Consider the following 27,847-nt stretch of genomic DNA (forward strand, 5'->3'; position numbering starts at 1 on the left):
AGGCAAAGATCAGAGATTGATAACAAAGAGCAAAAGATCTGATAGCAGAGTACAGAGGAAAAAACCTATGAGCGAAGAAGAGGCAAATCAATCTCAAGAATTAAAAATACTTTGAGTTACAAAACATCATTTGTAACAAGGTACTCAATCTGTAAATATAATTTTTATCTTTATTGCAATCATCTGAGTGGGTACTCAGATTAGGGGTAGGTGATCCTTTTGGTTGGTACCATAAAGTTCAGGGGTAGGTGCTCCTTTGGGTTGGTGCCTATAAACTTTAGGGGTTGGTGCCAATAAACTTTGTAATCAAAATATTTTCATTGTGTGGCTGAATTAGAGTAGTAGACTCTAGCAGCATTTCTCACCAAGGTTTTTCCCACCGTGGGTTTTCCTTGTACATCTCGTGTCATGTGTTTTCCTTGTGTGTATGAATGTGTTTTATATCATTGCTCATAGTTTATGATTACTACTATTAAAGCTTTGATTAGTTTTACAAAAAAAATATTATTACTGATTCACCCTCGCTCTCAATGGTCCATTTGTGTTCCTTCACTCAGTGCCTTGTGATATGTCGGTACTGTTGCATCATAAAGGTCTCTCCAATAATAAATCTCCTTCCTAGACTCTACTAGTTGGGAAGTCATCTCACAAACACTATGATCCTATACAACAACAATAAACTATTGACAGGCCTCATCTACCCTAAGTTCAATAGCAACAGTAGCATTCTAGGTTGCAATTAGACCATCCCTCTCATTTATTGAAGCACCTTTCTTTGTTTTCCATGCCGCCCTATCAAATTATTGTCGAACCTCTTACGCAATAACTTGTGCGTGTAGCTTTTTTATTTGATCTCTCTAGGTCCTAACATGTGCTTGCAAAACCTAAGGATTTGGTATCTCCTCTATATCCTCCCCCACTACCACATCCTGAATTTGCACATCATCACCATTGTCATCCTCATCAAAGCTAGATTCATCTACATAAGAATTGTTGGAGCTGAAATCCTCTAAACTAGAATTGTAATGACTACTCTCCTCTGTCTTCTCATCCATTGCCTCACCCTCTAATGTAGTTTTTGGACCAACAACTAAAAAAGGGGCATCACCTCTAACCCCTTCATCTCCACCTCTTACTCCTCCATATCCACCCTCATCCCCTTTATCTCCACCATAAATTCACCCTCATCTCCCCTCTTTTGGCCTCTGGTCCTCTCTCAACCCCTAATTCTACTTAGTCCCCTACCTCATCCTCTTTCTCAATCCCATCCTTTTCCATGTCTCTAACCCATGGCTACATCAATTGTGATGACTAAATATATTAAGGGAGTAGGTCTAAGAATGGACCACCTTGTGTCATATTGTGGGGTATTCCTTGCACCTACTATGTCTAAAGTCCAACCCCATTGGATTGGATTCAAACTATCAAATTTTGCATATGCAACTTGTGGGTTGATAATTAGCTCCCAATCTATAACCTTGCGATATCGAGCAAAACATTTTGTACCATTGGGAATACCCTTCTACTCCCCAAACTATCCTAGGATCTAGCCAAGCAACCGTATGTCAATAATCCTCCCACTCGGTACCATGTGCCTTATCAGATGCCTTTGTTGTCTATACTGTGGAAGATGCTTTGCATTATTCTCCCATCTTGGAAAAGCCCTGTATGGCCTCCAAACAAAAATTTGTAAAATATCTAGCTTAGTATAAGGTATTCCCAACTTGTCTCCAAGTCACTACACCAGAATACAAGTAAATATACAAAACATCGGGCTCAAGATGTCTATCCACAATCGGTCGACACATGACAATGTACTTCCATGTCTAGATCTGTAACAATGTGATCCCATAGCTAATGGATTGAGCACCCATGTAATATGTATATAGTGGAAAAGGAGTGATTAAAATATAAACCAACAAAAATCCAACCACATAAAACCATAGTTCTATAATTAAGAATCCACCATACACCAATGAAAAGCCTAAAACATAAAAAACATGAAAGATTGTACCATTCACATGTTTAGTAGGGTTTGATCTCCATTGTTTCCTATCTCCATTGATCTTGTTTGATATGGTTGCTCTCAAATTTTGTATTGTGTACAAGATCTCAACAAAAAGCAGATTGTGGTTGTGTACATGCTCGATTTTTTGATCGCATGAAAGATTGATTTCACTTGTTAGGGATATGACCACATTAGTTAGGGTTGATAAGGATGAGGATCCTCTTATATATAGAGTAGAAATGGAGGGTTAGGATTAAGAGGTGAAAGGATAAATGGTCAACTCAGATTAGAGGGTAGGTATAGGAAATAATAAAATATGAAGGGGGTGGTTAAAGGCAAATCAAGAGATGAATGATAAGTGTCATGGAAAGAAAAAGCTAGTGAATTAATTAAATAAATAAAGATCTATTTAATTAATAAAAAAAAGTGGGACCAATTTATTTATTTAATTAAGGGAGGATAATTTAAATTAAATAAAAGTATTTATTTAAATGAGGAGAGGCTGGAAGAGGATTAATGAATTAATTAAGTAAATAAAAATATATTTAATTAATAGAAGGCTTAGGATAAAATAATTAAATAAATTAAATATTTATTTAATTAGGCTAGGACAATTTTAGGTGTCTATATTTTGCCCCTCTTTGAGACAATGTAGCTTGTCGTGTTGGCTCAAAGAAAATATGATTAATTGAAATAACATTTTCCCCAGTACAAGAGTAATATGCCCCCTCAAGAGATTGGGTGCTTTTTTTTTTCAAAAGATTGCAAATAATCTCTTGAATAGAAAGAAAGTCTAGAAGGGATAAGGATAAGACGATGGGTTCGGGCAGGGTGAAAACATGACTAAAAAAGGATCAATTGTTGACATGATTGGCATAACTGATGCTGGTGGAGAATGTTGATGAATCGGTAAAGGACTGCTGGTAATGATATAGTGATGAAGAGATCAAGATTATAGGCTTAATGACTTTGATCAGTTATTTGTGTTGTCATTGGTGGAAAACTATGTGGCAAATATGTTTTTCATGTTTATTTTGTCATCTAAATCTTTTTGGTCTATCGAAAATGCCTTACCTATAATCAAGACAATGAACTAGGAATTAGGACCTTAACTAGTAAACGTGGAAATGTTTTGATTGGTTTTGGAGATTGGTGACGAGTCAAGTGTTGAGGTTTGGAACGTGTATTTGTATCATTGTAATGTATCTTTGATCGGAAACGCATCATGCTTTGATCACCAAAAGTCATGTTTATGATTTTTGTTGTATTTTCTGTAGGGTTTTAGAACCGATAACAATTTTTTTTAACTGGTGATATTTTATGGTTTGGCGATGACTTATATCATGTTCAAATGTTGATGGTGATGTGGCACAACCCATGTGAAAAGATAAGTTGATATTTGGTGCGATTAAGGATGGAATTTCTTGGGAAACAACAAAGAGCATAGAAGAGTGTTTTATGGGTTTGACTGCCTATCAGATCGAGTTACTGTGATGAGTTACGATCATTCAATGACTGATATTGTCTTGAAAATTGTTGTAATAATGAGAATGATGATCTGTATTGTAATTTTATTTGAATTTTGATGTATCTAGGGTTTTGTAACCGACTAATATGTAAAGGTTATTTAGGTCGGTATAGTTGATGTTTTGTTGTGTTGGTGATTTGAATAAAGAGTGTGAAGCTGAACCAGTGTGGTGTATCTGCCAGAGTGTAGCAGATTGGATTTGAACAAGCAAGCAATTAGTGCTATTTCCAGATCATTCATCTGTTGTTCCCTAACAATTGCAGCAAACAAAATCCCTTAACTGGGTAGGTTCTAACAAGCCTTAAATTGTAAATCTCTTAACTAGGTAGCTCAACATCTGAGTCTTAAATCCTCTTGCGAGGTTGCTTCTAACAGGGTAAAAATCATAATAGGGCTCATCATAGCAATCCCTTAACTAGGTGACTCCTAACAGGACATCATTGTAAGCTCCTAACTGGGCTAGGCTCCTAACAGGGCGCATTCTGAAAGAGTGCACAATTCTTGTGGGTACCGATTCCCACCGTGGTTTTTCCCTATTTGGGTATCCACGTGAAAAATTGGGTGTTCATATGGTGAATGTTTTTGATGTGTTGATTTGATTTACTTTCAATTTATGCATGTTGATGAACACTTAATAAGCAGTTCTGATAATTTAGGTTAACTGTTGGATATCAGTGATTACCGGTACTAGTAAATAGTTTATTACTAGTTTGTGATTGATTTGGTGAAGTTTTATTAGTTTAAGTTTAAGTTATGAATTGTTGTTAGTACTGATTTACCCCCCCCTCTCATTATTAACCAGATTCTCTTAGATTAGCAATTGGTATCAGAGCCTTAGGTCCTTTATGTGAAAAATCTTAATAGCTTGAGGAAAAGATCCTGAGCAAGATGATGAAGGAGGGTCCCAAGTTTACCAAGGACAACTACCGGATATGTAGTGATCAGATGAAGATATATATCAAAGGAATGGGTTCTCAGTTTTGGCATCTTGTGACAAACAAGTACGTGGCTCCTACTACCAGTCCCTTGACACCCCATCATCTTAAGGAGCAACAAGAAAACATACAGGCACTTGAAGCAATTACAAGTACTTTGTCTAACTCTAAGTATATAGATGTTCATGGATTAGAGACTGCATTTGGAGTTCGGGATAAATTAGGTTTGATTTATGGAGGTGTAGAACATGTACAAAGGGCTAAGGAAGAAAGTATTAGAGGTAAATTTGATGATATGAGAGTGGTTGATGGTGAGAATATAGCACAATATGGACAAAGGATTAAGGAAGTTGTAGGTGGTATCAAGAGTGTTGGAGGTAAAATTGAAGAAGATACTGTTGTTAGTAAGATGCTTAGAACTCTCTTACCAAAATATGCTATTAGGGTATTTGTAGTAAAAGATTTGAGATCTGTTTCTAAAGATAAAGTTACTGTTGATTCCCTTATTGGTAAATTGACTACATTTGAATTAAACAACTTTGATAATAGTGTTTCTAACCCATCTGAATATGCTTTTAAGGCTTCTGTAACCGGTACATCTATGAAGAAAGGAAAGGATATTTTTCATAATCATGATTGCAGGTCTCGTCATGTCGGTAGTAGAGGAGATGGTGATGATGAAGATCATCTGATGGAACTCGAGGCACTATTGGCTAAAAGATCACCTAGAGGCACCGATAAGTACAAAGGTAAACTTCCTCTGAAGTGTTTTTGATTGGACACATTGCTGCAAACTATCCTAATGGTGATAAAAAGGAAAAGATCGGGAAATTTAAAGGAAAAGGAAAGAAACATTGCTATGTTGCAGTGGATGAAGGTGTGACAGACGAGGAATCCGAGGAAGAGGACAATGAGAAAATTGTCTTTGTTGTTGTGAAGGAAGATTTGACTGATGAAAAAGCTTTGGTATCACACATGGATAGCAGTGATGAATGGATAATAGATAATGGTTGCTCACACCACATGACCGATGATACAAACAAGTTCATATCTCTTGAAGAATTTGATGGTGGTGTGGTAAGGTTTGGTAACAACTCACCCTGCTTGGTTAAAGGTAAAGGATCTATTTCATTGAATGGAAAAAGTAATGCAGATGATGTCTTTTGGGTAAATGGATTAAAACATAACTTACTGAGTGTTGGACATTTAAATGATAAAGGATATCTTCTTAAAATTAAGAGTGGAGTGTGCATGATCCTTGGAAGTAAAGGAGAGTTGATTGCTACTGGAAAGCAGACTATAGGTAATCTTTTTCATCTGAATACTAATGCGAATAGTTGTTTGGTGGATAAGATTGAAGACAACTGGTTATGGCATAAGAGATTTTGTCATGTGAACTTTGACAATTTGATAAAGGTTAGCAAATCAAGTATTGTGAGAGGTATGCCCCAACTTGTGAAACCGGACAATGTGTTGTGTAAGGACTGTTAGATGGGTAAGATGACTTCTATATCTTTTAAGAGTAAAACTTTTTCTTCAGAGCATATCCTTGATTTAGTTCACACTGATCTATGTGGTCCTATGAGGACTAGAAGCTATTATGGTGATAAGTACTTTATGATTTTTACTGATGATTTTTCAAAGATGATGTGGGTAACTTTTCTGAGAGAAAAGTATGAGGCTTTCAGTAAATTAAAGGCATTTAAAGATTTAGTTGAAAAGGAAACTGGGAGGAGTTTGAAATGTTTGAGATTTGACTGGGGAGGTGAGTTCACTTCTGATGAGTTTGTGAAGTTTTGTGATGAACAAGGAATTAAGAGGCAAATGTCAGCACCTAGAACTGCACAACAAAATGGAATTGCTGAGAGAAGGAACAAGACATTTGTAGAAGTTGCTAGAACAATGTTGATACAAGGTGAAGTACCTAAGATGTTTTGGAGGGAAGCAGTTAGTACAATTGTTTATACTTTGAACCGGGTACTTGTTAAGAAAGGTAATGGTAAAACACCTTATGAACTTTGGAATGGTAAGATTTCTAATGTTAGCTACTTTAAAAATTTTGGAAGTTAATGTTTTATTAAGAGAGATGATGTTACTAGAAAATTTGATGCTAAGTGTGATGAAGGGATATTTCTTGGATACTCTACTAAGAGTAAAGCATTCAAATGTTATAACAGGAGAACTAAGAAGATAGTTGAAAGTGTAAATGTTAAGGTTGATGAATTATCTGAGATAACTGATGAGACCAGTAGATCTGAGCCTGAAAATGATGAACAAAAACTTATGTTTATAGAATCAGAAGTGTAGAAGAATGATGAACAAAACAATGTAGAAATGGGTGCTCGATTGGTAAATGAAGAAAGCGATGAAGAAGATGATGAACATGAAGCAGAAACACAAAACCAGAATTGGTAATACCAAGGTATGTTAGATTAAATCATTCAGAAGACCAAATTATAGGAGATAAGAATACTGGTGTACAAACTAGAAAGAAAATCAGAGAAAACTATTGTCTGATTTCTACTATTGAGCCTAAAAAAGTAAGAGAAGCATTGAAGGATGATGAATGGATTAATTCTATGAATGAGGAATTGGATCAGATAGAAAAAAACAAGACCTGGAAACTTGTTCCGGGATTGGAAGACAAGAATTTTATAGGTACAAAATGGGTTTATAGAAACAAGTTAAATGAAGATGGCAAGGTTGTAAGGAATAAAGCAAGACTTGTATGCAAAGACTATGCACAAGAAGAAGGAGAAGACTATGGTGAAACCTTTGCACCGATGGAAATATTGGAAGGTGTAAGAATATAACTTTCCTTTGCTACTTTTAAAGGATTTAAGGTATATCAAATGTACGTTAAATCAACTTTTCTGAATGGTATCTTGGAAGAAGAAGTATATATAGAACAACCAGATGGATTTGCATTAAGTGAAGATGAAAATATGGTTTGTAAATTACACAAGGCACTATATGGTTTAAAGCAAGCACTGAGAGCATGGTTTGAAATATTGCATATACATTTAATTAAGATAGGATTCCAGCGTACCAGTGAGGACAATAACATATATTTAAAGACTGATGGAGACAAAATGTTGATAGCAGAAGTTTTTGTTGATGATGATGATTTATGTATGGATTTTTCTGAGGAAATGAAGAAATAATTTGAAATGTCTCTTATTGGTGAGATAGAAAATTTCATTGGGTTGTAGGTCTAGCAACTGGATGGTGGAATATTTATTTGTTAGACTAAATATGTAAAAGAAGTATTGAAATTTTTTGGCATGGAAGATTGCAAACCAGATGGTACTCCGATGGTGACAAGTTGTAAATTGTCTAAACAGGATGATTCACCCTCTGTAGATGAAAAGGAATATAGGTCCATGCTTGGTAAGTTGCATTATGTTGTTCAGAGCAGACCGTATATTGCACATGTTGTTGGATTGGTTGCTAGATTTCAGAAAGATCCTATAGACGTATAAAAATGACCATATTCCTAAATGAATATTTTATGTTCATTTCCCTATTTAATTAAATCCAATTTAATTAAATTATCCATATTCTTCTATTTTATTAAATAAATTATTCAATTTATTTAAATAAAATTCACCATACCATTTAATGAATAAATCATTTTATTCAATTAAATCCCCCCTATCCACTTTTAATTAAATTCAAAATTAATTAAATAAGTTATCCCAAATTGAATAAATCTAATTTATTTAATTTCTCCAAATTGTAACCAAATTGAATGAAAATCATTTAATTCAATTAAATCCTATTATCCCTCCATCCACTTGCAAAATCCCAAACCCCTTCCTAATCCCTTCTAGAATCTTCTAATCGATTCTAATTAACCTAACCCTCCTCTAAACTTTGTCACATCCCTAAGCAAAGGGAGGTCACTTCTCAAATGACCCAAAGTCTTGGATAACCATTGAAGGTTTTCAACCTTCAACCACTAAAACCCTTAAAGTCTTTGAAAACCATTAAAGGCTTCCAACCTTCAACCACTTAATCCCCAAAGTCTCCAATAACCATTAATGGTTAATTCAAACCTTCCCACATGGTTAAAACATTTGTTTTGACTCAACCTCTACCCAAACCAAAGGTCTCATTAGGCCTTTAATGCTTTGACCATGATTATCTCTTAATCATTTGCACAAAGGTTTATCCTTGGATTAACTCCTAATCCAGTGGGTAATCCTAACTTAGACTTGACCCTTAGCCTTTAGATAACCATGAGGTCTTCTCAGGCCTTTAATGCCTCCAACCTCTTCTCTCAACCCAATCCTATGTTGACACTTGTCACCATTTCATTGGTACAAATTGTGCACACGGATCCCCAACTTTCAAACCTGGCCCTTGATTAAACCTTTCAATCCTGGCCATCCATTGCCCTGTTTTTGCTATAAATAGAGCTCTCAATCCTCCATTCTAAACAATCATCTTTCAAATTTGAAGCATTATACTTATGCTCAAATACTTTCAAGCTTTTTCATCATCTTTATGATCTTCATTTAGCCTCTTTTAGATCAAATATGCATGTTTAGAATAATTTCTTTATCATTTTAGTTCAATCTTAGACTAAATATAGTATGCTAGGATAGTTTATTTACTAACCTTGTCATCTTATAGTTATTTTATTGCATTTTAAGCATCATACATAGCTTACACCACATCTCATACTAAAATCAATCAAAAGCATCTCTCGTTCTCATATTTGCCATCCCTAAACCATTTTGCTCAGTGATCTGAGAGCAAAAACGTTGGTTTGAGGGACATTGTGAGATAGAGAACCATGGGACCCTCCTTGGGAAGCTGAGTAACACTACGTTACTCCATAGCTTGCATCAAGAAGTCCTGTGTGTGTGTGTGGACTAGTTTTCAATAATATTTTCACATATTAAGTTTTATTCGCCCACTTTTCCCGCATACAGATCCCAAAGAGACTCACTTGGTAGCGGTGAACAAGATATTCAGATATCTGAAAGGCATAATGGATTATGGCTTATGGTATCCTTATAAAGATGTTTTTTGTTTGAAAGTGTTTACTGATGCAGATTGGGCAGGCAATGTTGATGACCGGAAAAACACTACTGGTGGAGCTTTTCTTCTTGGAGGTAGATTTGTTGCTTGGACAAGTAAAAATAAAACGTGTGTATCACAGTCAACAACTAAAGTAGAATATGTTGCAGCATCTATGAATTGTACATAGGCAATCTGGATGATATATGTGTTGGAAGGTTTTAAGCAAGATATGTCTGAACCAGTGATTATTTATTGTGACAATACTAGTGCTATTAATATTTCAAAAAATCCTGTGTTACATGCAAGGACAAAACATATATAACTGAAATATCACTTTCTAAGGGAGAGAGTACAAGAGAAGCAAGTCAAAATGGAATATGTGACAAGCAAATAGCAGTTAGCAGACATCTTTACTAAAACTTTGCCGAAGACAACCTTTGATTACCTTAGAGGTAAATTAGGGGTCAGACCCCTACATAAGATCAACTAAGATGCAGGAGATGCATCAATCCAATGGGCTTAATGAATATTTTTCACTGTGGATGATGAAATGTTGGCTACTCCGCAGGGGAGCAACTTAGATGAGATTTGCAGAGATGTTGGAGACAATAGCAGTGGGAATGAAGATCGGCAATGCATTTGCACCTTTGGCATTGCTGTCAAAGGGGGATAAGAACTGTGATAGAAAAGGGAAGATGTAATATGATTTGGAGGAGAAGAATTAGAGCAGTTGAAATCGATAGATGAAGTGCAGCAGAAGAAGAGTGAATGAAGGCAACAAAGAAGATTATAGTTGATAGTTGAATATGTTGGTGTTGCCATCAATGCCAAAGGGGGAGATTGTTGGCATGATTGGCATAATTGATGCTGATGGAGAATGTTGATGAACCTATAAAGGACTGTTGGTAATGATATAGTGATGAAGAGATTGAGATTATTGACTTAATGACTTTGATTAGTTATTTGTGTTGTCATTGATGGAAAACTATTTGGCAACTATGTTTTTCATGTTTATTTTGTCATCTAAGTCTTTTTGGTCTACTGGAAATGCCTGTTTGGTAATCAAGACAGTGAACTAGGAATTAGGACCTTAACCGGTAAACGTGGAATTTTTTTGATTGGTTCTGGAGATTGGTGATGAGTCAAGTGTTGAGGTTTGGAACATATATTTATATCATTGTAATGTATCTTTGACCAGAACTGCATCATGATTTGATCACCGGAAGTCATGTTTATGATTTCAGTTGTATTTTATGTAGGGTTTAAGAAGGGTTTTAGAACTGGTAACAAATTCTTTTAACCAGTGATGTTTTATGGTTTGGCGGTGATTTATATCATGTTCAAATGTTGATGGTGATGTGGCACAACCTGTGTGAAAAGATAAGTGTTGGAAATACACCTCGAATTATCTTGACCAGTGTTCGGGTTGATCGGTGTAACTTACCCCGATGGAACCCTCTTCTTTTGATTGGCTATTGGGTGAGAAAGTTGAGTAGATTTGATGGTCGGGCGAAAAGATCCAACGGCTGTCACTATACCGCGATGGGAAGATGACCGAAATGTTATCCCTTGTGACATGGTGACCAAGTGGTGGGCCCAACAAGAGAGCAGCTCAGGTGAGATAACAGTCGAGCAGATCAAGGTTGATCCAATGGTGGTCACTAGGTCATGATGGGAAATTGCTCGTTAGAATATCCATCATGACCTAGCGACAAAGAAGAGCATCATTCTGGGCGGATAGTGAGGTCGTGATAAGGTGGCATGACAGGGACTCTGGAGCCAATCAGGAAGTGACACATGGCATAAGTGAGCAACTAAGGCGAGGTAAAGGTCGAGTAGATCACAGATGATCGGACGATGATCGCAGAAGATCCAATGGTGGTCGCTAGGTCATGATGGGAAATTGCTCGTTAGAATATCTATCGTGACCTAGCGACAAAGAAGTAATTCCAGGTGGTTAGTGAGGTAGTGCTAAGGTGGCAGGGCAAGAACCCCAGAGCCAATCAGGGGGTGCCACGTGGTGAAGCGTAGAAAGAGATCAAGGAAGATTGGACGATCGAGATAGTTGTTTGGTTGTCTGGTCGATGATCTGATGGAATTGCCTTTGGTGATCGGGGTATTATTAGAGATCGGGAGAACTAGTTGTTTGCTACACTGATACCCGATGAGGTCGCCTTCGAGGATCGGGTTGATATCAAAGATTGAGTCTACTTGTTGAAGGCTATCCCGATAAGCTGATGGAGCCGATCTGTTTGGAGCCGCATTAGTGGAGTTGTTGGTTCATCGGGAGATCAGAGAAATTTTTTTGTGGTCTTTCCAATGGCCGATGGTGTGAAGATTGACTACGAGTGTGCGCTCAAACCGGAGTCCAAAAGATTAACACTTGGACACTGAAGATGGTCTTGTTGGTTTATATGAATAGGAACCGACCCGACTTCTTGGTGCATGTGGGATATTGTGTCTCTCATGAATGTAGATCGACATCAACGGTTAGACTTCCTGGCGGTTGGAGCGACTAACTGTTGTGTGAACTGTATTCGACAGGTGTAATCATAGTAGCTAGAGGAAACCGAAACACAATGTTGGTTAGGTGGAGGGATGTTACTGAATGACAGACTGTTGGGCTCCATAATGGTTATGATTAACCAATACGTTGTAATCGATGGCTGATATATATGTTGCCAGAGATGTAACCAAAAGAGTGAGAGAGGTTACTGTGTGATGTATGGTGTGGAGTCCTGTATGTTGGAAGCCTGAGTGTTCTGAATATGTGACGGTTGTGATCCGAACATAGATTCTGAGAGAAAATGCCTGTGAAGAAGATCTGTAACTTTATTGTAACCTTCTGTTAACTATGAATAAAGTGATCTCTCTTTGGTGGTGGGTTTTTTACCCGTAAGGGTTTTCCCACATAAATCTTGTGTTAACTCTCTGTTGTGTTTTCTGTGTGATTAGTTTTCATTAGTCTGTGTATATCTTAATGTTTTGCAAAAGAATTTAAAGACATACTTGCTTGATTCCCCTTAGAATTGGTGTTAGGAGAGCATTTCCGCACTGTGTTTTCCTTATAAGTGGTATCAAAGCTTGGCCTATTCCTTGTTGGGTAGGGTTGGTTCTTTGTGTCAATTCTATTTTCAGTGGGAGTCTAGTAGAGTGTTTATTTATCTTGTTTGTAGTTTAAGATGGCCAACACCTCTGGGCGAATGGACATTGAGAAGTTCAATTAATCCAACTTTGATTTGTGGAAACTTAAAGTTGAAGATTTGCTAGTTGATAGAGATCTCTGGATTGCAGTGGCTGGAACTAAATCTGTAGGCATGAAACAAGAGGACTGGGACCTTGCAGATAGCAAAGCCAAAGGGTTGATCAAACTCTATTTGGCAGACTATGTTCTGTTAGATGTTCATGAGGAGCTATTCTTATGTGGAAGAAACTTGAAGATATTTATCAGGGAAAGTCTCTGGTAAATAAGTTGTTCTTGAGGAAGAAGTTGTATTCCTCGAAGATGGACAAGGGTACATCTTTAGCAGATCATCTAAATTTTTTCAACATGATTTTTGCACAATTAACCTCCGTAGGAGTCAAGATTGCTGACGAGGATCAATGTATACTTCTTTTATGTTCTCTGCCTCACACGTGGGATCATCTGGTATTGGCCATTGGGAGTACAACAACCACGTTCACAATGGAAGGTGTGGTTGCTTCATTACTGTCAGAAGAAACACGAAGAAAATCTTCTAAGATGGTCAAGGAGGCTCTCACTATTAGAGGCAAGCAAGAGGAAAAGAAGTCTAAATCCAAGTCAGAGGAAAGTTTTGCTCCTGGAAAGAAGTCCAAATTGAAGTGTTGGAATTGTGGGCAGGTTGGTCACATTCAGAAGGATTGCAAAGTGAAGAAGAAGAAAGAAAATAAGAGTTCTTCAGATTCTGGGTCCTCACAGAATGAGGATGGAGATGCCTTTTGAGCTACTTTGGCAAGTCAGACATCTATTGATGTCTGGTTCAATCTTCATGAAGAAGATGTTTGTCATAATGCCATGTAAGACTTGGTACCATGTTTGGCAGTGATTTATATTCATCACTTGATGGTGGATGATCTTCATGTGACTGAAGATGCTGACATCTTGAGGATTCATAAGTCCTTGGTAGAGATGTTGTTTATGTTTTAACATGTTATTCTTGTTAAGTTGTATTTATTGTGTCATGGTACACTCTTGAGATGAATTTAGAGTTATGGCATGATATGGAGGTGCTCATATGGAGCATGTTATCTCTTTGGATGAGATGTTTTAGATCATGGTTGTCATGTTTAAGTTCCTGATTCTGCAGTTGGAATTTTGACATTGATCTTGGTTTTGTGATTTTTGAGGACACTGATCATTTGCTTGATACTTCATGATATTGTGGTTTTTCATTTGGAGTTTTGGCATGGGCTGATCAGTTAAAGGTACTCATGGATACATGGAAATATAGTATACCTTGGAGGTATGTGTAGTTGGGTATGCTAGCACTTGTTGTGGGTGTTATTCTAGCTATGTCTATAACAATGTTTGTACATTCGGTTAGTTTTTTGGATCATGAGTTTTGTGTTCTTGGGAGACAGAGTTGTAGTTTTCTCAGTGGATAGCTTCTATGTATGTCTAGTGGCAGTGGCATGGTAGAAGGTGGAAGTGTTCATGAATGAGATGAGACTGCTCTGCATAGGTGCACATGTTAATTTATTTTCTTGATGTTTTTTAATCAAGTGGTATATCAGTATTGATGGGCTTTAGAGTCCATGGTTCTCAGTGAAATCTATAAGTGTTCAGCATGGTAGACAGATCCAATAAATTCCTTGGCAAGTGAGAGATTGTTGGAAATATGCCTCGAATTCTCCTGACCAGTGTTCAGGTTGATCGATGTAACTTACCCCGATGGAACCCTCTTCTTGTGATCGACTATAGGGTGAGCAAGTTGAGTAGATCTGACGATTGGGTGAAAAGATCCAATGACTGTCGCTATACCGTGATGGGAAGATGACTGAAATGTTATCCCTCGTGACATGGTGACCAAGTGGTGGGCCTGACAAGAGAGCATCTCAGGTGAGATAATGGTCGAGCAGATTAAGGTTGATCCAATGATGGTTGCTAGGTCGCGATGGGAAACTGCTCATTAGAATATCCATTGTGACCTAGCGACAAAGAAGAGCTTCATTCTAGGCGGATAGTGAGGCCATGATAAGGTGGCATGACAGGGATTCCAGAGCTAATCAAGAAGTGACACGTGACGTAAGTGAGCGACTAAGGTGAGTTAAAGGCCGAACAAATCACAGATGATCGGACGATGATCACAGAAGATCTGATGGTGATTGCTAGGTCGCGATGGGAAATTGCTTGTTAGAATATCCATCACGGCCTAGCGATAAAGAAGTCATTCCAGGCGGTTAGTGAGGTCGTGCTAAGGTGGTAGGACAAGAACCCTGGAGCCAGGGGTGCCACGTGGTAGAGCACAGAAAGAGATCAAGGAAGATCAGATGATCGGGATAGCTGTTTGGTTGGTTGGATAGCTTCTTAAACAGTTAACCTCTACATACAGGTACAAATCCCCAAGAATGATTTTCAATTAGCTTAAATTATGACAATTCTCATGTACACTTTTTACCAGAGAGTATTAAAGGCATTTAAGCATTCATATGTCAACACAAAATGAACACTGCAATATTTTAAAGTATAATTTTTTTCTTAAAGCTCACAGACTTTCATTCTTCTAATTGGCAAGATAGACAATTTCAAAAGTTTTCCTTTCACACATTCATATACACTGCATTAGAAAGATAGCAAATTCCGCAATTGAATCAAATCCTCATAGAGATTCACATTACAATTCATAAACATAAAGATTTAAAAAATTGAAAATGCTACAACTTTATTCACAAACAAAATTGCCTTTCTTTTTTTCAAAGTACATAATATTGCTAAAAAGAAGATAAATATTTATGTTCTATCTTCACCCAAAAATTCTCGGACCTTTGACAAGGCTTTTAATCAGGTATATATAGTCGTCAGGCCATGATAGTTTGTTACATTTGAACCAGAGTAAAAAGATTAACTCTTCATAAGAGTTAAAGAAGTCTATCTTAAAAATCAAAAAATAACAACTAAATAGGAAAAGTGGCATAAGCCGCGAGCAACAGTGATGCAATCAAGCTCCTGCAGATGATGTGGCCTCCACCTATTTGTCCTACGATGAAGGGGTGCTTCAAATATTTTTCCATTCCAAGTGAGATGAGGAGAAGTTGAGAATAAGATGATAATGTGGAAGACCGATATGTAGAATTCGTTGCTTCCACACTTCTTTCTTTTCGCTTACCTACACAACCTTACCCTTATGCGTCTCAAGATGATCAAAGCAAACCATAAACATGGATTCAATTCTTGCAATTTTCGAGAAATCCTCTATTGTCAAGGACTTTGCTTCTTGGATTTGCTACACTCAATCTTTGAAAGCTTGAATCATATCAGATGAGTCCTCAAGCGTTTGCTTATCTTCTTTTAGGAGTTGAAGATATATGCATTTCATGTCTTTTTGCATAGTATTAGTCAGTGATGAATATTAAGAGGGCGGGGGGTGAAGTAGTATACCAAAAAATACTAAACTCAAACACTTAAACAATTTAGCAATAAACCAGTATAACACATGTGCTAACAAACTGGTTAAAACAAATGCAAACCAAACAACAAATAAGGCATTCACCCATAGGAGCACAATCACCATAACACAAGAGGTTTTGACGTGGAAACCCAAATGGGAAAAACCACGGTGAGCTGAAACTCACAAGTAACTATCTACAAAATAGAAACCAAACCGGTTAAGGTCATACAATGTTCTTCACCAGAACAGATCCTGTTAGGAATCTCGATCTCTGTTAGGAGATAAGTCTGATTAAAGACTACCTTGTGAGAGGATTTCAGATCCACAGTTGTGAACCACCTTGTTAGAAGATTTACAAAGGCTTTTCTGGGCCTACCCGGTTAAGGGTTTTAGACTTGTCGAAGATGTGAGTAATCAACAAGTGAGTGATCTAGCAAATAGCACAAACTGCTTGGTTAGATCCTTGATAGCTCATTGTTAATGCATTTCAACATTACTTCAGTCTTCAATATCTCCACACTCTATTTCTTCACACAGATCTTCTCTACTGTGATCGCACATGCAAAAACCTCATACACTTCTAAAAACCTAACCTCTACTAAAACCCTAGACATGATGTCCTTATAAAGGAATCTGATTTCATGTCGGTCCAATAGGATTATATTGCAAGTTCCTAGGTTCAGTGCATCTAGACACATTTGGTAACATGACACAAAATCACCACCAAAGTGTCGGTGGATGATAACTCGTCACAAAAATACTGGTTGGTAACTCATCATAGAGTAATACCGGTTCATACATTTAACTGATTACCGATTGTCAAAAATGAAGATTGGGAAAATGATAACTGTCGCTTTAGTTCCTTCGTACTACTTGAGATCCTTGAACCACTTGAGGTCTTCATATCGCTTTGGGTCTTCATAGTGCTTTGGGTCTTCATATCGCTTTGGATCGGTAAACACTTTCTGCGAAACATCGATAGTCCAAAGACTATAATATATAATACCGGTTGGAACAAATACCGGTTGAGCATAACTTATACATACAAAAAGTGATCTCAAAGCAAGTGTGTGTCCATCAATGACAATCACAACATCATCATCAAAAATATGCCAACAGTCAGTTCTTTTAACTCCTTTAAAAGCTTAATAGATTCCTCATGTCCTTGTTCAATAATTGAATTTCTCCACTCAATATCCTCTTTGCACATGAAAATTACATTGTAATCATGACCATGAACTGAATTTTCTGCTAAAAAATTCATTACTCCATACCTCTGTGTATCCCTCATTTGCTTCAATACAACCACCCACTTGCTTTTCTCTTTATCCCAAGAAACTATTTCTGCTTCCAACTCCTTACCTACAGACTCTGCATTTTCAAACACCTTGACTAGATCGGAAATGTAACCAGTTCCTTCCTGGGCAATTGATTCCAGCCATTCACTGAAGACATCTTTAACCATTCAGCTTCTTTGAACCTAATCAAGTAGTCTCTGGTTCATTGGGGATCTTGGATCAAATGATAAAGGAACTTGAGAAAATGGTTGAGAATTATGATCCTGCATAGCATTGATGTATTGAGCCATTTGCATTATGATCCATTTCATTACATTTTTATCCTTATCATCTTTCCAAGTTCTTGTGAGAATTATTTTAGTGGAAGTCTCCAAATGCTTAGCATCCGTAACTTGAGAGGTCACCCCTAAGTCAATCTTTTCAATGACAAAGTCCTTCTCAGTGATATTCTCTGCATCTTTGTCTATTGGGGGTCTGGCCACCTCTATAATCCAATGTCCTGTTTGGTCATCCACATCAATCATCACTTCAGTCTTAAGCCTCTTGGACTATGACGTTCTTCCCAGAAATTTACAGACCATGTCCTCCATTGGGATTGAGAAGGGAATTACATTCCTTTTCTTGGTAAGCGAAGCACTTAACCATTTAGGAATAGTATATGTTTCCCTAGGTGGTGGTGATTGCTGGTTAGTAGTGACAACGACCATGGTATTCACAAAATCCTCAGGTTCTTGGATTTCTTTTGCTTTATCAACAGCACCTGTAATGAGCTTGTCCCGCATCTGAGCATCCATTGCTCCTTGATTTTCTTCTTTAGAATCCAAATCTACTACAAGTGAACTTGCAAGGAGTTTCTGACTACTTTTCCTACTACGAGATCTGGTGACACAAGCAGAGGCAGAACCCAAAGAAGAGTCTCCTAAATTTGCAATTTTATTTTTCTTCGTCCTCTATTTCTCATTACCCGCAATATCAATAGCAATGTCAAAAGGAGAAAGAGATGCTTGAGAAGTTGCACGAGTTCGACCATTTTTTCTACAATTAGGTGCAAATATGGGTTGTTGTCCAAAACGATGATCTTTCAACCATCTTTCTATCCATTTGATCACATTGAAGGTTCTGGCTTGAATGTTGTCATCCCCTTTCCTATCCCAATCAACCTCTGGAATAGGTTGCCCCTGTATCCTCTCGTTGAACTCAGGATCAACAACTTTCTTGCCTTCGTCTTCTTGCACATCAGAGACATTCATGGACAAACCCATTGTCACAATTTGTTGAACCATGAACCTCGACCACAATCTTCTTCTAACTTCAAATTCATCACCACAGTTCTCCCAATAATCTTCTAGCTGAGGTTCATGACAAAAACCATCATCAACATTTAAGTTCTCTATAGCAAACCTTCGTCTGTCAAATTTATGTCTAGCAACATACAATTGCAGATTGAACTTCTTGAATTCAAGTTCAAGGTTCAAGGCATCTGAAATTGATCTACAACTATAGTATCCAAGCTCTACTGGAAAGACCACCCCAGACTTTCCTCCACTTCTCTTATCAATATAAGCTAGTTGTCAACTGATTTCAATTAAAACATAGCTATCCAAAGCATACCTAGGTAACCTGAAAGGTTCACCCTGAAAGCCGCCAACTCTAATATATGTGAACTGAGTAAACTGGATAAAGAAACTACCATAAATACCAATGAATTCCATTTCTTCTATCGACAATCTCCTATTTGTATTACCCTGCAACTCATGAATAAATTTTCCTATAAAAATGTCATTCCATCTCATGAATTTTTTTGCATATCTCTTCTCCTACAGGTGAGGATAGTATTCAAATACCCTTATTCCCTCAATCCAGGGTTCATGATGTAAGCCATTCCAATCTCGGGTACAAGAAAGCATATAAAACAAGTATGAAGACATATAGCAACCACTCATCCCTGCAAATTTGTTTAAACTCTCATGCAATCTCTTTGCAACAACTTGTCCCCAATCCAGGTAGGCACTTCCATTCAACATGACTTGGATGTAGAAATACATCTATAGACACCTAAAATTGTCCAGTCTAATTAAATAAATATCTTTATTTATTTAATTATTTTAGCCTAATTCTTCTATTAATTAAATAAATCTTTATTTATTTAATTAATTCATTTATCCTCTTCTATCCTTATTTCTCATTTAAATAAATACCTTTATTTATTTAAATTATCCTTTTCCTAAATTAAATAAATATCTTATTTATTTAATTGATCTCGCTTCTTCTATTAATTAAATGAATCTTTATTTATTTAATTAATTCATTAACCTTTTCTACCTATGACACATGTCATTCATCTCTTAATTCCTACACTATCTATCGTCTCATTATTTTCTTATTTCCACTACCTACCCTCTAATCATAGCCAATCATTTATCTTTTACACCTCTTAATCTTATCCCTCCATTTCTTATAGTGTCTTCTATATAAGGAGATGCTTCCTTCATTATCAACCCTAATCAAGGAATCTATTCAACTATTCGATGCATCCTGATCAATTGACTACACTCTTTCATATGCGATCAAGCCTACTTGCAACCACATTTCCATTCTTTGTTGAGCTCTTGTGCACACATAAAATCTGAGAGCAAATATATCAAGCAAGACCAATGGAGATAGGAAGAATGGAGATCCAAACCCTATTGGACATGTGATGGTATAATCTTTGTGATTTCATTTGATTTGCATTGTCTTAGGTAATCTTCATATGTTATGGTGGATCTTTGTTGTTGTTAGGCTAAGGTTTTGTGGTTGAATCTATTTAGTCTTTCAATATTGTTGTTGTTGTTTCCACTTTCACCATAAACAACATCCACTCTTCCTAGTAAAAGGCATGATCATTTCCTTTCAATCTATTCAACAAAACAACAATGTCCCATACCTCTATTATGAAATGCTCTCTAGTGAGTGGCCTTGGTAATATGGAACCTCCTTTTTGAATTTTCAACAACTAGTTCCTGGCAATCACACTTCTGTAAGTGCTCTTCTTCTCAGAAAAAGAGTATGAAGTGCCAATGGTCCAGTCTTCATATGGCTCCTTATGAGGAATGCCCATAGCTACCATTACAGTCTCCCTGTCCATCTTCAACAACACTTCACCATTAATGTCCCCGATACACCTGTGCTCTACATCATATCGGTTCATACATTCTAAAACTAGCTCTGGGCATGGTGCAATGATGGGAAATGCAGCAGCCTCAACCAAACCACTCCTTACAATTTTCTCTATCATAGAATTTTGGGCTGGGTTCTTAACTCTCTCAATAAAATCAGGGAGGTTTGCCTGTGTAAATGAAGTGTCACCCATCTGGAAGCGAGCTAACTAAGCAATAAGTGCACCCCAATTTCGGTAGAGTTGGCCTCATGATGGCCCCTCTCATATTTATCAAATAATTTCAGGAATGAAATGAATTATTCTACACACCAAAGGGAATGAACAACAACTAGCTTCCAGAAAAAGTAAATACAACAGAAGAAGGAGCAATTGAAACTAACCTCAGAAACCTTTTGAATGCAGATACAATACCTCTGACTTTCCTCGCTTTCATGGCTACTAAGAATGTATTAGAAATATTGCTAGCTTTTGGAACAAAAATGGACAAAATCACACTCAAATCCTAGCTAGTTGTACTAATTAAGTAAGATCATGTGAGTTGACACTTGATTTGATGTATAACCAGCATGCATTTAATTTCGGGTCATTCCATCACATAACACATGAATTACCATGATTGCTTGTCATAATTAAAAACTAACATTTCGAACTTCCCAGAATATTCTCTTTTCCTACCGCCATTGTCCCTCCATGATACAAACACTATTTCTAAATGAAGCCTCAGACTATGAATTTTGAACTTTGAACCTTGAACCAAGAACCGAAAGGTTCAAAGGTTCAAGTTCAATATTGAGAAATAACACATAACAAAACATAAAACAGTCTCCACGACAAAACAAAGGACAATGAACGAGCAAAGACATTGTTACTACTTATTAAGTTGCCATTAGTTTTATGTTCAAAGTTATTCTATATACTCTAGTCGGTTATCTCTACCGAGATATTCGGTCGGTATGAACAGTCCAGTCGGTTATTGAAGAAAGTAGTCTCAGAGCGTAGTATGCACCGAGCTGTCTACCGAGTATCATTCCATGTCTACCGAGCAACAAAGATGACACACTGAGTGAAACATGTTACTAGATTCATTGAACCTGGACATACATATGAAAACATGTTACAAAATCGAGGCACATCTAACCGTTATCACATTGGAAATTGCACTTAAAGATTGTGTATGATTTTGAGGCCATCTAACCAATGAAATATTTTGCATGGTTATTCATTCGATAAAACATGTTTGTAAGATCGAAGCAATGAAAGGATCACTATCATAAGAGATCTATTTATACAACATGGATTAAGATAAAAAAGATACATATAACATGACAAAAAGGAAGATATAGAGATATATGAAGCAAGACATGTAAAAGCACTAAGTGTTATGACTGTTACAGAGACACAGAGGTCACCGAGAAGGATTTCAGAGAACAGTCAAAGAATAGAGTAAACAGAAGGGTTTACCGAGTTACTATATGGGTTACCGAGGTATGCTATGAGCAAGGTAATCTATTTTGAGCACATAGAATCTGCTATAACATTCTTGATGTAAAGTTGTAGATATTTGTAATGATTTTATTGTAATCTTTTGAAGTAGTAAGAGAAACCTTTAACAGGGTAAAAGACTCTAATCAAGTCTATAAATTGTAAAGCCTCTAACCAGGTGCAACATTTAGTTTAAGTGTTGTAAAATCCTTTAGCAAGTTAGATCTAACAGATCTTGATACTCCTAACAGGGTAAGCTATCAGAAATAGCTAAACATGTAGCTCTAATCGAGCAACCTTTATTATTGCAGTAGTGAAGTTGTCAGTGCCATCCCCACCGCAGTTTTTCTCTCTAACCAAGAGTTTCTGCGTAACCAAAATATATGTGTTATGGAGTGAATCATGTATGATTGTTATCTATTTGTTTTAGCTTTATTATTATGTTACTGCACTATTCTGTTTATGCATAACAGTAAAGTTATTGTTGAAGAAGAGTTTTGAAGTACCGATTCACCCCTCCCCTCTCAGTACATTAGCTTTCCATATTGGGCCTAACAATTGGTATCATAGCTTCAATCTTGGAAAAGGGCTTAACTGCCTAAAGAGAAAGATCTTATCAATGGAAGGCTATAAACAATCTCGGACGATTGTGTATCTGCAAGAAGAGCTGGATCATGCTAATCAAGTGATTGCAGACATGCAAAGGCAAATGCAAAAATCTTTGAAAGTGAGAAGAAGATTATCTGATGATTTGCAGGACTCTCAAGAGTTAGTGGAACAAATTAAGACATCATCTGAGAACAGTATATCTAAAGAGACTGAAGAAATGATTGGATTATTAAAAGAAAAGAACAAAGCATTGGCTGATCAACCAAAAGCAATGAAAAGAGAACATGAACATTTCAGCACACAGATGACTCAAAATCTTGATGCATTGAGGACAATCGAGGATAAAGTAAGAGATCTAGAAAGAGAGAAACAACATCTTGAAGTCTTAGTATCTGATAAGAATGATGAAATCACAAGGATGACTGGAATTCAACAAAACTTGTCAGATCAACTAGGTTATGCACATCATGAAGCAAATCTGAAAAATGGTGAGAATCAAGCATTGAAACTTGAAGTATCAAGGTTGACCAATGAACTTGAAATAGAGAAGAAATCCAAGGAAACACTGAAGAAGAGTTATGAAGCATCAAGGATGTTGGATGAGCAACTGAATACGAGATGACCCAACAAATATGCAGGACTTGGTTACAAAGGAAAAGACTCTACTGAGAAGGGAATTCATACTACCGAGAGAGGAGAATCATCAAAGCAAGCTGGAAACAAGAATAACATCAAAAGAAAGAAGCCTATTTGCAACTACTATGGAAATCAAGGTCATACTGCCAACATCTGCCAAATCAGAAAAGGTAAGCAACCGAATGTCACTAAGTCCAATGGTTATTGTTACAATTGCAATAAATATGGTCACACATCTAATCAATGTAGGACAAAGTCTGTTAACAATTATCAAAAGGCAAAATTCAAAGGGTTTTGTAAAAACTGCTATAGATATGGATATAGTATCGAGAAGTACTGGCTTAAGCAAAAGAACTATATGTGGTATGCACACTGAGAAAATGCTAGAGGTTACCGAACTCACATAAATCCTTACCAACAGTATTCTGTAGTACCATGGGATTACAATACAAGGATATGGTGTGAATGTTGTGGAAGATATGGACATATAAGTGCCAATTGCTTTATAAGGTTTGGGATGAACAACCGAAGATCATGGAGAAATCCTGGTATGGCATGTTTTCATTGTCACAAAGTGGGACACTTGGCTAGAGATTATAGAGATCAACCTAGAAAAGACACTGAGGAAATAAAAGAAAAATTACAGATGATTTGGAAAAAGAAGGAAATTGTGTCAAATGAAGAAAGCACCTTACCTATCGAGTTAGGTGCACCTATTCCAAATTAATCGGTAAAGGTATGAAGGGAATGCATTCTCTCAAGGTTAAATCTTAATGGTTCCTATTTTATTATGTACTTAATTCAAAATCTGCATAATTAAGATGTATTAGTAAGTTTGAAATTCTATCAAAGTCTTTTGGAGCACTTTACAGGAAACCTGTTAAGTCGGTGAATATAGGAAACCTATCAAGTCGGTAAATGAAGGAAGTTTGATTACTCGGTTAAAGCGAAAAAAGGAAAAAGGTTTAGTGGAACCGAGTGCATTTAATATTTTTTGACCTAACTTGCATGGAGCCCGATAAGGCATATTATGTACTTAAAGCATTTTCGCTATCTTTTTTACTTACCAAGTTTTCGAGAGAGCAGAGCAAAGCGAATCTAAGGCAATCAAACCTCCTACAAAGAAAATTCAAGGTATTTACATCAATCTCAATGCATTGTTAAGCTGGTTTAGTGATCTTATCTAGTTGCCATTATCTGCTAAGTGTGAAGCGTCAGTCGTTTGAAAATCCTGAAACCCTAAGGATCTTTTGTTAGTTTTTATCTGAAATCTACAAATGGCACCTAAAATCCAAGATCCCATCATTGTTAAGAATGTTGAGAAGCCCTCACTAAAATACTCTTTGACTCCCAAAGTTGCATCTGAACCGGATGACAAAACCGCATTTTCACTCATCTCGGATAGAGTGTTGTTAGTCGAGGATGTGAGATTCTTCACCAAATGTCGTGTTGAAGAACTCGGTCATGTTGAAATCAAAGACACCTATGATGAACTGTGCACAGATGGTAAATTGAATAGCAAGTATGAACACATTAAGATCAAGGGATTAACTGAAGCCCTAACCTATCCCCATGTGTTCAAACCCCAGTGGGTCAAGTTTGTTCTGAGCAGAGTTCACGATGATTTCATGTGGTTAGAAGAGCAACCATTTAAGATTACCAAGAAAATCATTCATTTGATTACTGGTTACCCTATTTATGATCATGCACGAGCCCAAAAGATGATATCACAGAAGGAATTGATCAGTTTAACCGGAGTGGAATCAGATTGCAGAGGATTGAAACTTAACAATGTCACTGATGAAGAACTAAAATTTGCCATTAGAGTAATAGGTTACTGTTTCTTCCAATCGGCAAGGGAAAATAGTGTACCTTGTGCAGCAGTAGACCTAGCATACAAAATTGTGAAAAAGGGGATGAAAATTGATCTATGTGAGGTGTTGCTAAAAAACCTATTTGAGAATCTGAACACTATCAGGAAGCCGAAGAAGAACAACTTGGCTAATACACTAAAGTTTGGATCATTACTTGTATGCATGTTTTTCTATTTTGAAAAATTCTTTCCATTAGTCGGTAAAGTTGTTTGGGAACTACACCGACCAATCACCCATCAGATCAACGGCTTCATCAAGAAGTTAGGTGATAATTTTAATGATATTATGGATGATTACTTTAGTAAGTGTCAAGAGAAAATGCATAACAGGTATCGGATTCTACCAGAGCTAGTGGAGAAATACAAAGAAGACATATGTGTTGAAGTTGACATTGATTACTGTTATGTGAATGCTGTCGAACCAAGAATTCAATCTTTGTCACCGATGGGTTACGAGATTGATCTTGACATCACACAACAACAAATTGATGCATTTGTTACATTGCCTAGACATGCTACCAAACTAAGGTATGGAACCTATGAAGAGGTGAAGGAAAAAATAAAGATGAGCATTGTAGTACCCAAAGCTACAAGAAAGGCAACAAAGATGATAAAGGCATTATCAGAGAAATTCGGAGAAGATTCTTCCTCCACACCTATCAAAGGCACTATAGCTATTACCGAAGAAGAATCTGAAGCCCAAGAGGCAGCTATAACACTGAGCATTGAATTGCCTAAGGGTAAAGTGTTGAAAAGAAAGAAATAGGATACATCAAAGACCTCACCGACTCCACCAGTAAAGTGACCTAGCACTAGAGCATCTGCAACTTCACTGAGTAAGAAAACAAAGAGTGTTACTATTCCCAAGGTAACAAAGACCTACAAGAAATCTACTCGGAGACTCATTTTGGCAAAAGAGTCTAGTGACACCGAATTTGAGGATGCAAGCAAATTTCAGATTGTCAAGAGCAAGAAGGTAAATGTACATAGTGTTGAAAACTTCTGTGCTAATCTGAAAGAATATGGTGGATTTGGATCATTCAGATATGTCAAGTATGAAACCAGAAATAATGATGAAAAGAGACAAATTGAAGAAGCTGTCATCTGCACACTTCTAAAATTCCGGTTGGCTCCATTGGAACTATCTAAGTCACTTCCAAATGAACTTTATTTGCATATTGATAATAGGTGGAAGTATGCAATGGACTCAGAGAAACAGATCAGAGAAAGAAGTCTGGTACATCTCTTTTCTGACATGTCAGTAGCTGAAATAAAAGAACATCTAGCAACCTACAACTCAAAGTTTCTCGTCAAACAAAGAGCCTTAAAACTGATGAATGGGCTGTATATTGAAGTAGAAAATGAGACAAAAGCAAAATGGTAGGAAATCTTTAAAGTCAAGGATGCCGGTGAGCAAGCTACAGTTGAAATTGTTGATGTCACCAAGCAAGATCCTGATGTTAACGAGAAAGACCCTGCTGACACCATTCAAATAGATGAAGATATCATGGATACAGAGGCACCAAAACATGAAATGATAGAAGGCAATGCATATGAAAAACTTGTATCTAGTGAATCAATCTTGGAACAAGTTCAGCCTTATCCACCGGTCAAACAACCTATCTCAACCGAAACCCCTCAGGATACGGATCAAGGCATCGAAGGTCACAAGTCTACAGTAGGAGAAGGTACTACTCAAGAACAGACGTCTCAAGCACCTTCTAGCACTGAGAATGTTGCAATTGAGACACCAAGTACTGAGACACCAAAGGACTTTACAGAGGCTAAAGAAACCGATCAAAGTGTTGCCTCTACCGAGCAACCCACCGAGGGTCATCAAGCCTCACAAGCCATTGTCTTAGTTCCATTGGTGAAAGGTAAAGAAACGAAGTTGAAAAAGCATAGTTTTAAAGTTGATTTGTCAAAACCAATAGTGTTTCCCAATGTAGATATATCAAAATTAAAGGGGCAAGCACTCATTGATTTCGGTGAACTAGGCAAAGCAAAGGCTGAACAAGAGAAGCAAATGGCGATTCAAAAGAAAAAATAGGTACTTCAGAAGGTGAAAGCACTCTTAATAGATATGCTACCTGAAGCTACAGTGTCAACAGATGCAGCCATCCACATTCAACTGGATGAACTCCTAACAAAGATAGAGACATCTGGAGTAGATGCATCAGAATATTTGAGCAAGCTAAAAGACAAGGAGCTCACTGCAAAAATGATAGAAGAGGTACAAAAAGCTATAGCTATTGGCAAAGTTAAACTTGTCAAATTTATTGCTGAGTTGACTCCTCAACTCAAGCACATTCTTTATTTATTTCAGAAACTCTGCACATTTTCTTTATTCATTAAAGACATTAAGAATAAAACAGAAGCAATTGAAAAAGAGATCACCGATCTTTCAAATAAGTTGACCGCAGAGCCCAATTCGGTTTAGAATTTCTATACAAAGGTACAACAACTCATGGCTCAACAATTGGACCTAAGAAATGAAGAACAAAAGATCAGGATGAACATAATGACACTTCAGACATTATTCCTTCCTCATCTTTCATCCGTCCAAGAACAGATCAACCGAGCGACATACCTATCTACTACACAAGAGGGAAGCACTCTAGATGGCTTAATATCATTATTGGCTGATATTCAAGCACA

Source organism: Cryptomeria japonica, chromosome 6, assembly GCF_030272615.1.
Source record: "Cryptomeria japonica chromosome 6, Sugi_1.0, whole genome shotgun sequence".
Lineage (NCBI taxonomy): Eukaryota > Viridiplantae > Streptophyta > Pinopsida > Cupressales > Cupressaceae > Cryptomeria > Cryptomeria japonica.